The 14,339-nt window shown below is 39.4% G+C and overlaps 1 long non-coding RNA gene across 2 annotated transcripts in view; it reads right to left on the minus strand.

Annotated features, from left to right (window-relative positions):
• Positions 1-14,339, minus strand: part of LOC138749371 (uncharacterized) — a 351,858-nt gene that overhangs the window by 44,189 nt on the left and 293,330 nt on the right. For both annotated transcript variants that reach the window (XR_011348585.1, XR_011348586.1), the window contains exons 5-6: positions 11,432-11,617; positions 1,773-1,805 (exon numbers count right to left, since the gene is read on the minus strand). This is a non-coding gene — a long non-coding RNA (uncharacterized lncRNA). The remainder of the gene's footprint in view (positions 1-1,772; positions 1,806-11,431; positions 11,618-14,339) is intronic.

The following is a 14,339-nucleotide window of genomic DNA, read 5'->3' on the forward strand; positions in this document are numbered from 1 at the left end:
GAAGACAACCTGACCCAGTGTGTAAAAGTAGATGACACAATTTTCTTGTTTATTTTTTATTGTGTGATGACATTGTTTAATGGTTTTATTGTATTGTATTTGTTGAACGTTTAATGGGTTTTGGAGGGGGGTGGGAAGGAGGGAGGGAACGTGGGCGGGGGAATGGGGAGAAAATGCAACTGTGTAGATTTAAGAGGGAAATGTTTGTATGTATTTTGATTGATATGGTTCATAGTGTGAAAAATAATTAAAAAAAACTTCCTTTTGTGCTATCACGGTCCAGTTACTCCATCAATTTTAAATTCTATGCTGCCCAAAAACCAATTTCTTGCTTGTTAAGATCTTTTTGTATCAATCTATATTGACATTGGTTACTGTCCCTGGTATAATCAGAGAGAAGAAATTATTCATAAACTTTGGCACATCTTGATCGAACACTAAACAACTCTTTTGTCCCTTAGTGGCCCTCTTTATTTTTTAATGTTCTGACTGGTATTATATAACCAAGCCATTAACTAATGTTCCTTCATGGAGCAATGTAATTATCTTTTATGTTTTTATTTGTTCCTGCCAAAGTCTTGTCTTGCTGAGCAATATCCAGTGTACAATTATATTTAATAATTTCAAATATCTGCCATATGACAATAAAGTTGACAGGTTTTAATTATATATTTGCCTTTAACATATAAATAACATTATACTATGATTATCATGGCATATCATATTGTCAGAAATTTATGTCAGGATTGAACTCTTGTTCAAACAGACCATATTATATTACCGGTAATTGTTATTTTAGTCAATTAATGGGTTAAAACAGGGGTACAAAAAATGTCAAAGTAGAAGAATTTATTTGCCATGTATTGTTGAACCCAATGTATTTCTCCTCCAGGAGACTACTCAATCCTTTTACGACACCTCATTCTCTACATGTTGCCAAGGCTGGAGGGCAGAGTTACAAGGAGAGGCTGGATCGGCTGGGACTTTCTTTCCTGGAGCATTGGAGGTATAGAAAGTCACAAGAGGGGATTAACAAGCTAAATACTCCATCTTTATTCCAGGGTTGGAGAGTCTAAAACTAATGGGCATGGATTTAAGTTGAGAGGGGAACAATTTAAAAGGGACCTGAGGGGCACCTTCTTCTCACAGAGAGTGGTAGGTATGTGGAACAAACTGCCAGAGGAAATGGTGGGGTCAGTTGCAACTGTAATGATCAAAAGGCATTGAGATGGGAACATTGGTAGCAAAGGTTTAAAGCAGCTGTTCTCAACATTTTTTTTTGGTGTAAGGCTCACCTGGCTCCCGACCTCACATGCCATGGCCCAATAGTGGCAATGACTGAGCAATATTTTCAATTCTCTTTAAGAAACACGTTTTTATCTAATTTAAAGTATTTAATTTAACATTTTTAAAGACCCACATGGAAGCATGCTGTGGCCACCAGTGGGCCCTGGCCTACTGGTTGAGTGCATTGGCTTAGGGGATATGGGACAAAAGTTGGCAAGTGGGACAAATTCGGTAGATAATTTGGATGGCATGAATGAGTTAGACTGCCAGGCCTGCTTCTGTGTTATAACACTCTATACCTCTACTTAATATAGAAAATACAGCACTCTTGAATTCTTTCCCTTCCACCCAAAGCATTCATGCATCCAACTTCCAGATTATGAAATTCTTATTGTGTTCCATGAGCAATATTTAAATTTGAAAGATCTCTAATTGGATCATTCCTTCGATTTCAACAGCTATAAATTCGAACCTGGTATACTTACGCCAACATGTCAAGGATCCAGGGATTTCGAGGCCTACATTAAAAGAGAAAATAAATTGGGACTTTGTAATAGAAACTGGATATTGATATAGAAATGTGGCAATGAAATTCATCTTTAACTAAGTTTAATACTCTTTGGCATTCCATTTCCCTGAAAGATCCCAATCTCCAGTCATAATTTTGAAAACTCACCATATTTCATGAATACAAATATGAAGGTTCAGACATTTAATTTTGCATTTGTATTGCACTAAGTGAACACCAGTCCCCATCCATTATTTCTTGATGCGGAACACAAACATTGAAGCAAAAAATATTAACATTATGTATATTACCAATATGCATTAGTTGTTCGTATTGTACATCAATGAAATTGATTGCATTCAGAAAATCTGAATGAATTCTTTTCTTTCCTCTAAATAGTAAGGCTGCCCAATAGTTAATGGAATTTTGTCCCAACTGGTGTGGTTCATATCTGTTCATCTATTGCACCATGATTTTTAAAATCAAGATTAAAAAAATGGGGCAGCACAGTTAGCTCACTGTTGTTACAGCACCGGTGATTAGGTTCGAATCAGGTGCTGTCTGTAGCAGTTTGAACATTCTCCCCATGTTGGTGTGGGTTTCCTTTAGGAGCTCCGGTTTCCACCCACTGTTCGAAAATGTGTTGGGGGTTGTAGGTCAATTAGGTGTAATTGGGCGGCAAGGGCTCGTGAGCCGAAAGGGCCTGTTACCACGCGGTACATTAAATGTAAAGTTTTCTTCATTTGCCGATTGCACCTAATTTGCATTGTTCATTTCCCCCAATATGGGAAAAAAAATCAGATTTATGTTCTTCCCTGGAGCTGCTAATTAATCGTTTTGACTTTTAAATATCACGCATTTCAGGATGTACCAGATTTGTAATTTTTTTTGTGTGTATTCAGTTAATACCTTGATATTTTCTCATTCCAAGTCCTGGATGCTTTTGTACTTAATAAGAAAGAGTATGCTTAATGTGGAATTCAACCGTGCTGCCCTTTGGACCAAATATCAGCACCAAATTCCCAGTAGGCGGTAGTGCAAGTTACATCAAAGACAATACATCCTCCCTATTGCCCTCATAATGCACTTTACAGGAAACCTTAGAAGATTATTCCCACCATACCAATATGGCATTTTGATTGCCCACACAAGCTATCTCTTGAACTTTCCAAATGAGACTGACAACCAGTGTCACGTGACCAGGCAGTTTTCTCATGGGAATGAAAACAGCACAAATTAATTTCCCTGAGGATCTTTTGAAAAGAACAGTGCACTCTAATTCCATTTATCAAGCCTGTAACTGAAGTCTTTGATAAAACCCTAACACCATCTATTTTTCCTTGCTTATATGGAGAATAAATTGAACAATTGGCCTTAAAGCTATAAAATTCAACCATAGCTTATTTGTCCATTAAAGCAACATCTGTTATATTTCACTCATCCTTGAAAGTAACCTGAATTAATGTTTTTTTTTGGTTTGGTAAGAAGAGATGTTTAAACCACGAAAGAAAAAAATAAATGAGAAATGACGGGCTCACATTTACCGCAATTGTCATCTGTGAGATGTGAAAACCTTATCCAGTTCATTGTCATTTCAAAAAAAGTTAGATTTCTCAGGAAAAATTTACACTTCATACCTTTTAAAGCACTTATCAAGCATTGTGAACAATCCCAATTCTAGAAATAAATTTCCTGACAAGCATCTCATTTTTGTTATTTGTAGACTGCCAAACAGGCAACACATGTTCCAGATGAAAGGTCATTGACCTGAAATATTAAATCTATATCTCTCTCCACAGATGCTGATAGTCCTGCAGAGAACTTCCAGCATTGACACTATTTAACTTTTGCATAAACGGCATGTGGTCTCTGTATTAAGAATTTTTTAAAAAGGAAACGTTGGATACACTCAGCAGGGCAGGAAATATCAATGGAAAGAAAAGCTGTCAACATTTTGGTTCTGGCATCCTTTATTGAAAGTTTGGTTCTTATCTCGGATTTCCAACATCTGCAGTTTTTAGATTTTTATAAGGTTTTTATTATCAGTTTATTCCTAGTTAGATTTTCAAAAATCACTAATGTTGAGATCAAAATGTCTGAATGAGCTTGAAAGAGCATTTTCTTCCTCTCTTGTATTATTTTGCTCTTGATTAGTTTACATATTATTTTGACTTTTCTTTCCAATAGAAAGGAATGGCATCAGAAAAATCCTTTAATTACATGCCGCTTTGTTCTTCCTGATTTCCTCGGTGCTGCCCCATCAAAGTGAACTTGTAAAGCACATAAATGCCTTCATCTGGGCTTCTGCATTTCCCCTTTTCAAGGGGAACTTTTATGACCAAGAAAGGAAATAGAAAAATAGAGCTCTGGCAATATAAAAAATGACCGGCTTTCCATATTGTCATTGGTTTTTCTCCAGTGTACCATGCTCTGATTAAATATTAGAACTGCAATGTGCGTGGGCAAAGATGGGAGAGGAGTAACTTAGTAAAATGAATTGGAGGTAAGTGTAAAGGTTAAAACCTTGTGATTTTGATTTTTGTTAATTTTATCACTATCCCTTTAAGAAAGATTGTTGTTTGTCGTGTTACTATGATATCATATGTTGTAATATCCAGATGAACGGGGAACTTGCATTCAGTGTTTGAAGAACCATGAAGGAGGTGTAAGCATCGAAATATTTTCTTTGAATTAATCTTAATCATCTTATTTTGTTTTAATCATCTCTGATTATCATTTTATATCATTGTGTCTTTAAATATAGCCAAATGCTTAGTTTATACATAGTTATGAAAATCTTGATGCAAAGTTATGCAAAATGGTTATATCAACCAATTAAAGGCTACATAAAGCTGCAACTACAAAGTTTGATTTATTGGAGTGATCAGATTGCAATTCGGAATATCAAAGATGACATGTTTTGGAAATGAAAATTACTCAAACTTGGGAAGTGTTGCCTACAGTAAGTAGAGGAAACACTTTATTGCTATTGGCGCCACGGTCTAACAGCACCAGCGACTCCTTGTTCAAATTCAGCATAGAGTTTGTTCATTCTCCCTTTGTCTGTGCTCCTCCAAAAATGATTGTAGGCTGATTGGAACCGGAAAGCCCTGTTACTGTGCTGTATTTCTGAATTAATACAGGGAGTGGGTTTAAAACTCTGCTTGAAATGTGATGGAATTCTTTGCCACAATAAGTAAACTTGATGTGCCACAGCTTACTGAACCACGAAACAAGTACCGGGAAAGTAGGATCTTTGTAGAAAGCATGGGGTCAAAGGGCTGAATCTCCTCCTCTTGTGTCATGACTGAATAAGGGCAAGCTCATAGACCGGACTGCCCAAAGACCATGCTTCTGACCTGTAGGCTCAATGTGACCAGGTGTCTTAAATTTCCTTTCCCCGTTTCCTTCCTAATCACTGTTTCCTTCTTGCTTACAAGTTTTAAGAGTTGATAACACAGAAGGGTAAACAAGAGTAAATTCAAATGCACTATGCGTGAATCCAAAGTGCTAAAATGACTTGCAAATGAGTGTTAAGGACACATCTGAAACTTGTTAAAGCACCTACTCCGTTAAGTGTGGGAGACAATATCACAAAAAAGTGGGTTTTTTTAAAAGGAAAGGTTTCAGAAGCAGGCTTTGAAGCAAATTGAAATATTTCACTTCTTGTGTTTAGCAGCCAATTTAAATATGGTCCTGATCTCGGTGCTCACGATTATAATGGAAGAAATCATACAGTGATCTAGAAATTCATTCACTTGGTACTGTTCATTACAGTGACTGGTGGCTTCAAAGGATCTTTCTCTGGAATGCAGGAGAGGCCATCTGTGGGCCATTTTGCACCATCCTGAAAATTCAATGAGGTATCTACTGGTGTAAGTCACTGGCGCCAGCACAAGTGCCATGACACTTGGAGATCTCTACCTTGCTGTCAGTGATTTGGTTCATTCCCCACAGTGAGATGTTGTGAAAGCCACTGAAAATATTAGTATGTACCAAGCTGCAGTCACTGACGAGCATCCTAAAGGCATTTGACAAGGTGCCAGTGAGAGAGAGGGTGGTGCATAAATTGAGAACTCAAGCTATAGGATGGTGGTGTTAACATGGAATGAAACTTAACCATCCCAAAGAAAACAGAGAATTGAGAAGAAATGACTCTTTACAGGTTGGAAGGTTGTAACTCATGGAGTACCCTCGGTATGTATTGTTTACTATTTGATTTAATAAGATGGGGGGGGGGAGGGGAATAAAATGAAAAATTCCAAATTTGCCCGTGATACAAAAATAAGTTCTGATGAAGATATTGTGATTCTGCAATGGGATAGAGAAAGAGTGATTAGTAAATGGAGTTTAAGATCGGGAAGTATGAGATCATGCACTTTGGCAAGAGGAATTAAAACAGGGGATTATTGTCTAAAAGAAGAGAGACGAGAATAAAAGAATCAAGGAGATCCAGGTGTTCCAGTGTGGGAATCACGTTAGCAATCAGGTCCTGCAATTGTTAAGAAAGCAAATGCTATTTTATCCCTTATTGTGAAAGGGTTGGAATGTAAGAATTGGGAGCTTTTGTTTCATTATACAGGATGTTGGTGTGGCCACTATGCACAGTTTTGAATCCTTTACCTGAAGAAAAGGGAGCCTCGGAGGGAATCCAAAGGATATCTACCAGGCTAATTCTTGGGAATAATGGGTTGTACTATGGAATAGAGGCAAGACAGTTTGGATTTGTATTCCTTTCTGAAGAATGAAGGGTAATCTTATTCAAACATAAGAACCTAAGGTGCTTGATATTGAGTTGTTCCCACGAGTGGGAGAGTTGTGAACAAAGGCTCATAACTGCAAAATAAGGGGCTTGGAAATTTCTTCTCTCAGAGTAAAGGGAATCATTGGTATTTTCTATCCCTGAGAGGGGTGGAGGCCAGATCTTTAGATATATTTAAGGTGCAACTAGATAAATATTTCAAAGATTGTGAAATTGGAGGTTTGGGGAACGGACAGAGGGAGGAGTTGAAGCCAGCAGGGGTCAGCTATCATCATATTGAATGGTGGGACAGACTAGAGTGTGGCCTCATCCTGCTCTGATTTTCTTGTATTCTTGTAGAAGGTTTCTGGGGATCAAGGGACATGTGGACAGTGCAAGGAACTGACGCAGGTCAGCAATAATCAAAGCGAATGGCGGAGGAGACTTGAATAGCCAAATGGCCTATTCCTGATCTTAATTACTATGTTTTTGTCTGTTCTTTTAATATGTACAGGGACATCATATTAGAATTAATGCTGTTGTGTGAAACTTTGAGATTCCATCCCAGATCAATAAGAAGCATGCATTGGACCAATGGAAAACATTCCGTTTCACACAAATGCCATTTTAATGGAGTCTTGAAGTGTGATTGTCAGTTCGCTCAATATTACAACATGCAGCATCTCATCATGTAGAGCTCGGGTGACACTGACTAAATATACCCAACATGGCAAAAATAAGGAGGTTTCTCTTTCCGAACTTCAAAAAGTCACTGATGCTAATATTAGGCGTTAAAGTAATAAGGATCAATACATACATAGATAACAAAATTGTAGAGGTTCTGGCATGTGGAAGTCATAGAAATCCCAGTAGATTGGCAAAAGTAGTCATGGTTAAGCAATACAACTTACAGATCAATACACGCATCCCATTTCTTTTCTGTTTATTACTGGGGAAGATGCTTAAAGTATTTATGTGGGGATTTGATAAGTCACTTGAAGTCGTTAAAATAAATAGGATGAAATCCATGGAAGGAGAACATTAAAAGCCATGTGAAACTAAGAACCGCGATGATCAAAAAAATATTATATTCTTTAAATATAATTTTAATAATTAACAGGCCCTTTCGGTCCTCGAGCCCATGCTGCCCAAGTACACCCAAATGACCTAAACTCCCGATAGGTTTTGAACGGTGAGAGGAAACCAGAGCTCCTGGGGAAAACCCACGCAGACACCAGGAGAGCATGCAAACTCCTCACAGACAGTGAGGGATTGGAACCCTAGTCCCGATCGGTGGTGCTGCAACAGTGTTGTGCCAACTGCTACACTAACTGTGCCGCCCCTCTTTATTGGCCTCAAACTTTAAATTGGAAGTTGACCTCATGGGGTTTCAATATAATGTTGTAAAAATATGCACTAATCAGGAGGGGAATCTGGAGCCACTCACTTATCAATTGCGAAGATCATTTGGCCGTCATTGTTTATTGTTGTGGACAAGATTCATTACCCACTATACTTGCATCCAGATGGAGAATATTTCCATTATGCACTTGCTCTATCAAGTTATTATCTAGCCTGGATGGAGCGCAGGGCAATCAATAAAAAAAGAGTTGTTATCAATTTGTGTGGCCAGTATTTGTGATGGTGGAATCAAAAATTACAAGGTTCCTTTTTTTTGTGCCATGAGCATTGCCTGGTGCCCCTAACAATAGGAGAAAGAGAAGCAAGAGCTGATATGTCTGCAACTTCTTAATCCCCTGTAAATTGCAGGAAGGCTACTCAGCACAGAAATCCATTGGTACTCGTGCACACAAATCCAGCCATATATTACAGAATTAACAAATAATTCTTGCAGCGCATTAGTGGGGGCACGTTTAGCATAGTGGTCAGCGCAACGCTATTGCAGCACCAGCGATCGGTCCGGAATTTCGTATCCCGTGCTGTCTGTAAGGAATTTGAATGCTCTCCCCATATCTGCATGGGTTTCCACTGGTGCTCTGGTTTCCTCCAAAATGTAGTAGGGTTGTAAATCATCCATGTGTAATTGGGCGGCATGAGGTCGTGAGCCAAAATGTCTAAAACATTTTTTTTAATAATTACATTTATTAAAAATCATAAATTTAGAAAGATTTTCCCTCCAGAAGTATGTTTCAGGAATTCAAAAAAACATGTTGCCAACTTGACTCTCTTATTTCCTGGTTGTAAAAAATGGGGTTTTAACACAAGAATGGTTCAAGATCTTTACTAAATAATATTGAAAGTAACTTGCATAACTCTAGTGCATTGAAAATAACTTTTTCAGAATTGCAGCCAGAGAGGAGAAGAGTTCAAATCTAAACATGGCATAAATGTCTAAAACATTTATGGAAAGAGCTCTGAGAAGGATACTGTGGGAAATAGCAAGGCAAAGGAAGGCAAGGGAGTGATTGCAGCAAAATTCCCAGTGGACAAGGATCAGAATTGTTGATGGAATGGAGACTGTGGATAAAAATGAAGCAACCAGATGGCTGGATAAAAGGACTAGTTTAAATGAGACATTGAAAAAAAACTTGAATACAAAGGCAAGAAACTTATGATCCATCAGTTGGACGTCTGGAGTCATGGAGTTAGACAGGTGTGAGCCATCGGTGGAGAGTGAAGGCCATTGGTTATTTAATTATATTTCATTCATTACCTTTCAGCAACATGAGAATCACTGAAAGGAAATACAGCTATTCCCCAGCAGACATCCGAGATCCGTTCTGACCGACCGGTCGATTCTCAAAATGGATGTAAGTTAGCATGGTGTGTAGCAGTTGTGAAGCAAGTCCTTTTCAATTCCATATTGAGTGTCTTCCTTGGCTTCTTGCCAGATCCATCAGCAGGGGATGTGTTTTTCCTCTTGCTCACCATCCTCTTTGGCAAGATTATCGAATGGCAACTAAGAGACGGTCACTATCGGACGCACGCAGGCGTTATTTTTTTTCGGTTGTACGTACGGATGGTCGTAAGTCGGGATGAGAGTTGTGACCTTAAGCCTTTTTTGAGAGCAGTAGCAATGACTTCTCAGGCTGTTGGTGCTATTCCACACACCCACTCTTACACCGTGAGTGGATTAAATACCACAATTCTGTCGATCAGTTCTCCAACTGTACGATCCCAGCTTCATGTCAATGGGATCTCGTAAGGTTACATGGGATATTTAATGCAGAAATGGGGCTTTTGGCCGACTTGTCCAGCTTGTCACTTATAAACCATTAAAGCTTCTTTTCATTTTCCTGATGAAAATCTATCAGCAAAGTTCTCCATTCCCTTCTTCCTTGGATCTTGTCCACCTTCTCCTCAGGTGAATCTATATTATTGGCTTTGATCACCCACAGTTACAGCGTTTCATATTTTCAATGCCCTTTTGGGTATAAAAAATCCTCTGAATTTCCAGGACGCTTTGTAGATGATATTTCAATAATGGTCACTGATTTTACTCTTCTCCAAATCAGTAGAAATGTTCTCACTGCATCCACCCTGTCAAACTCTTTATGCTTCTAACAATGACCTAATGGGTTACCACTTCCCCTTATTTTCTCATGAGAATGAAAGTTTGCTGAAAGCCATTGAATAAGTAACCAGCCGGACACCTGAGCTTTAATCACTGAGCTAATCTACAAACTTCAAAACAGATGATAAACTATTGCCAATTATTATGTTGCTTTCTATTTACATTATTACATCACTCAATTTTAGTGCATCATCTATTGGTAAGGTGTTTATCGGAATATCCTTTCATTACAATGCAGTCTTCAATTTCCATTACCAAGACTTCCCTATGTATATTTAATATTTTATGCAATCATGAATTCATTTACAAAGAAGTCCATTTCACTTGAAGAGCATGGATAACCTTTTAGTCCTCTATTCCTTGAACTTCTGGCCCATTCAATTTACTTAGCTCTGTATCAAACTTAAATATTGTATAAATTCTTCAAATATTTCCAGTCAGGGAATTGAGTATTTCAATGAATGAATAGTCCAGAGGCCATAGTTCTATGTCATTAGCTAATGAAAATATGCTTCGTAATAAAAGTCTGTTCCCTTTAAAAAACATATCCAAATTTTTTTTACACAATCAGAAACATTATAATACTGCCACAATGAGCAATTTAGAAAAAAATAATGACTCAGAGAAGCTCATTGCATCCAAGAAGATGCTGAATCAGTTCTTTAAATACCTTCTTTCAATTACATGTATAAAACTGACGATTCCATTTTTTTCATGGTGAGGAATAAATGGAGCTAAAATGCTATTGAAAGAGGAAATGAATAAAAAATGGAACATTGAAGCAGTAGAAGAGTGAGAGAGAAAAATCACTGACGGACAGAAGCACCTTCTATATTATATGGGTGGCATAGTTAGCGCAAAGCAGGAGCGCCAGCATCCCAGTTTGGAATCTGGCGCTGTCTGTAAGGAGTTTGTATGCTCTCCCCGTGTCTGTGTGGGCTTCCTTCTGGGGGCTCTGGTTTCCACCCTTCAAAAACGTATGAGGGATTTGGGTTGAATGGTGGGTTGAGGGGCATGGCTCGTGGGCCGGAAGGGCCTCTTAACAGTGCTGAATTAAAAAATGTAATTTAATGAGTCATTTGTGCTCTTGTGTCTTGTGGGCTGACTACCCAGGACCTTTATATTGGTGCTTCTCCATTATGCCTTTCCTACTTCCTCTTCCCTTTCCCTCTTTGACTTCTTTCTCTGCTTCTCCATCATTTCGACTTCTGCTGCAAGCTTCCCTCTTGATCAGGTGGTTTCGTCCACATGCTGTCAACCGATTGCATTATTTCCTGCATTATGGCAGTATCTACACTTCAAAGGACCTTCAAGCAGTGGACAAATCTGGAAATATCTGAGACCATGCAAGGCAACGTACCGGAAACTTGAGTTCCTCCACCAGGTTTTTTTCTGTTCCAGATTCCAGCATCTACAGTCTCTTGTGTGTCTCCAATGCAACTACTTCATTCTTTGCTACCGAGTATGATAAATTGCTTGGAAATCTACATGACAGTAGATGGTGGAAACAGAAACAGTTGCGAAGATTCTGCTGATCAGGTAGCACCTGGGGAAAGAAAAAAAACAGAGTTTGCAATTGAGGTTGATAAGCTTTCATCAGATGTTGCTTGACGAACGTTGATTGTCCACAAAATTACAAATATAATGTCCTGGATGGGAAGTCACAGAAGACCACATGGGCAAGTAGGGATTTCCATAAAAATGCAGTGCTGGAGAAACTCAACAGGTACTTTATATAGCAAAGATATTAATGTTTCAGGCTTGAGCCCTTCATCAAGGTATGAGTAAAATATAGGCAGGTTCCCGAACAAAATGGTGTGGGCCAGGAGCAGGGGAGCCCCACAATCAAGAGGCAAGAGATGGATGTAGGAGGGACGGCACACCAGCAAACAGAGGGGGGGGGGTGGCTCTGTGAATGGAGCGGGAAGGGGGTGTGGGGCTGGCAGAAAGGAGATTTCTGTTGGGCCATGGGGTGGAAAGGGTGGGGGGGGGGTTAGGGATGCGATGGGTGAAGGTTAGTATTCCGTGAGTGGATGACTCGGTTGAAGATAAAATTGCAACCCAGAGCTGTGTTGGTGCATGTGATAAGGGATGAGTCCAGATGGATTCAAAAGTAAAACGCTGCAATTGCTGGAAATCTGATGCAGGCATAAAATGTTGCAGATACTCAGCAATTGTGGAGAGAGAGTGAAACAGAAGTTACATTTTGTTTCAAAACATTAACTCTGGTTCTTTTTCCACTGATGTTCTCTGACTGTGGACTATCTCAAGCATCTTCTGCTTTAGGTTATTGGATGGTTGAGCAAAACAATGCAAAAGGGGGCTTAACCTTTTATCCCCAATATTCCTGCAGCCCGAACCCTCATTTCCCCCGATATCCCTTATCCTTTCAGAACTCTCTCGATCCATTTGGTACCAGGATACTTTCACTTCCCTTCTTCTCTTCCTGTCACATGATCAATCATTACCATCTCACCTCATTACTCATCCCCCCCCCCCACTCTGCATTCCATTTTCGTATCCATTCCCCTATTCGCAAAACTTCTATGCACAATTGTAAATTTTCTGCTTTTGGCTTTCTTTTTTTAAAAAAATGTACAATTTGAAGGGAGGAAAGTTTAGGGGAGACATCAGGGGAACATTTTATGACACAGAGAGTTGTGGATACAGGGGTGGTGGTGGAGGCTGGAACAATAGGGGCTGGACAGGCACATGGATGAAAGAAAAATAGAGGGTTATGGGGTAGGGAGGGTTTTGTCTTTTTTGGTAGGTATAACATTGCGTGCTGAAGGACCTGTTCTGTGCTGCAATGTTCTATGATCTATGTCCCAAAATTCTCAAGATGCCATGCTCTCTAATTTATCTTTCAATCACCTTCCCTCTGCTTTCATCCATTTTGCTTACTCCCTTGCTTTGCAATCCCTTTTATTCCGACACACCTCTCTCTCAATCTCCACTGCTCAATGCTTAGAATAATCGAGTTGAAAGAAAGACTGAGGTCCAATTTAGGTCTTTTGCAAAAATTGGGGAACTGATTTTCAGCAAAGGTTGAAGAGGGTCAGGCAGTCAGACCCCCAAAACAGTAATTCTATCCAATAGTGGGAGACTGCCATTGCAACGATCACCGTCAGAAGTTGACATAGGGTTATTTACATTTTAAAATCTCCATACAAAATTAAGGTTCAAAATCACAATATAACAGGAAAGGTCCATCTATTCAGTAATCATATTTATAATGCTTACTTTATATAAGTAGCTTGCTAAGCCAAACAATAGATGCTCCATTTGACTTTTTAGTATTTGGAGCATGGTTCATTCATCATTAAAATTAAACAAATAGACTGAAGCAATAAGATAAATAATATTTTAGTGGTACTGTAAATATTATTTTAGGGGAATAATATAGAAAACCATGTTTCAAGATTCCTTTATTGCGATGTAATAGTACAGAACATAAAATGCAAAGAGTCACCATTTAGTGTCGCCTGGTTCCCAAGAGTAAGTCAGAGAGAGAGAGAGAGGGGTAAAAGAGAGTCCCTTCACCTCCAGCGGTCCCAGCAACCTGAGCTCCAGATCCAAACCTTCAATGCAATTAGGGATCCATCTCTCCAATCCCGGCTCTGATACCTAGTTCCCAGGAGCCGGTTTGCAGCAGGCCGCAGAGTCCCCCGAGGGTAAGGCACCAGCAGCCTGTGTGGGTCCTCCAGGTGCTGAGCCCCTCGCTGGTTGGCCACCGTAGTCATTGTGCTGAAGGGTCCTTTCAGCCATTACATTTCAGATCAGAATCAGAGTTTATTGCCATGATCAAGTCATGAAATTTGTTGTTTTGCGGCAGCATCACAGCGCAAACATCCATATTATAACCATCTTACGACAATACTCTAAATAAATAAAAAACTAATAATGCATGAGAAGCAAGGCAGTGTGTATGCTTCATTGATTATTCAGGGATCTGATGGCAGAGGGGAAGAAGCTGTCCTTGTGGCATTGAGTGCTCGTCTTTAGACTCCTGTACCTTTATCTCAAAGGTGGCAGAGTGAAGAGGGCATGGCCTGGGTCTTTGAGGATAGAGAATGCTTTTATAAGACACCTCCTCATGTAGATGTCCACGATGGAGTGAGGTCTGGTGCCTGTGATGTCGCAGGCCGAGTTAACAACTGTTCTGAGGCTTATTCTTGTCCTGAGAGTTGGCATCTCCATACCAGGCAGTGATGAAACCAGCCAGAATGCTCTCCACGGTACATCTGTAGAAGTTTTCAAGAGTTTTC

Source organism: Narcine bancroftii, chromosome 14 (genome assembly GCF_036971445.1).
Source record: "Narcine bancroftii isolate sNarBan1 chromosome 14, sNarBan1.hap1, whole genome shotgun sequence".
Taxonomy (NCBI): domain Eukaryota; kingdom Metazoa; phylum Chordata; class Chondrichthyes; order Torpediniformes; family Narcinidae; genus Narcine; species Narcine bancroftii.